Raw genomic sequence first — 1,360 nt, 5'->3', positions numbered from 1 at the left:
CTGTTCCCCTACAGCCTCGACTTTGGGACCATTTTTTTGCCAGTCGCTGATAGAAAGTTATCACCTTTCAGTTTTAAGCATCATTTATCTTTTGAGTGAAGATGACCATCTTTATCTACTTTGTTAATATTAACAAAAGGAATCCCTATTCCTCATACCTCTAATGCCAGTAAAGGGCTACAAATCATTTATGGCGCAAATATTCCCAAACCACTTCCTGGGGCCTTAATTACCAGGCTGACAAAAAGGCGCTGGATCACCAAGAATCCAAATCAGTGGATTCTGTTCCTGCAATTGCCAACGTTTCAGGACCCTGCTCCATCTTCCCTGATTAAGAGGTTTAAAAAGGTGACTGCGAGTTTGAACTTTTACTGAGAAGCTGAAATTACAGGGCTAACTGAAGCCAGTAACGTGCCACGTTGTCACTTAGCTGACAACCCCGATTCTCTAGCCTCTATTTAGCTGACAGAACAAATCGCTTTAAAACCTCAGTTCCTTTCCTTGAGCCATCGCTGGCCTAACCCCATAATCCTCACTCCCTATCATGTCCAGAGCCTGGATGATGGACACCTATCTCACTGCCACTAGGCCTGAAAGCAGTTTCCAGGGCCTGTGTTGGAAAGGGGCTCCAGCTGACCCAGTCCTTGATCCTTCAAGGTATAAACCACCAAACTCCCCTGCATCACTGAGCTGAAGGAAGCACAGCCCAGGGTTAGAAAGGACAGTGGAGGATACTGCATAAAGCAGCAGCAAGAAACGGCCAGAGCCTCAAAACTCAAGCACTCTTGTGTACTGAGTACACACGGTCCATGTACAGCCTGCAGAACCTCGGAACCACTCAAGGTTTCTGTTATGTTCAAAGAGCACCGAGTCTTAAAATATTAGAAGAGAGTTTGCAAATAAACTGCAAAAAGTTACATAAATAGCAATGCTGCCCCTCCCACAGAGCAAGGCTGTGCCCTGTGTTTTCTTCCAAAGCACTGTCTGAATACTTCCAGTCTCCTTAGTTAGACAGACACTGATTTTCTAAACCAGGGTAGACTGTGAAGTTTCAGAATTCAGACTATAAACACACAAAACGAAGCAAAGATTCTCCCCACAAAATGTACCCTTAAGTAACTTGGGAAAAAGCATGTGTCGTCGTTTAAATTAAACTCCACTGTATAGTATCAACACATGGCTTTACTGTTGTTTGGGGTTCTTTTTCTGGCATGAAGGATAAAGGTGAAACAATAAGATGTATGAATTAAACGGAAACAAACTACTATGAATAAGAAATCTGAAGCTGTGATATATATATATAGTAAAAGGCAACCAGGAAACAAAAAAAGACTCTTGTGAGCCCCAGGTGAAATGTAGG

General features: G+C 42.9%; 1 protein-coding gene across 5 annotated transcripts in view; it reads right to left on the bottom strand.

The window, feature by feature from the left end:
- Positions 1-1,360, bottom strand: part of MAP4K4 (mitogen-activated protein kinase kinase kinase kinase 4) — a 172,511-nt gene that overhangs the window by 41,525 nt on the left and 129,626 nt on the right. The gene's annotated exons all lie outside the window — the stretch shown is intronic.

The sequence above is a fragment of the Lipotes vexillifer genome, unplaced genomic scaffold (genome assembly GCF_000442215.2).
Source record: "Lipotes vexillifer unplaced genomic scaffold, Lipotes_vexillifer_v1.1 scaffold177, whole genome shotgun sequence".
Lineage (NCBI taxonomy): Eukaryota > Metazoa > Chordata > Mammalia > Artiodactyla > Lipotidae > Lipotes > Lipotes vexillifer.
This window is presented reverse-complemented; position numbering and strand designations above follow the sequence as displayed.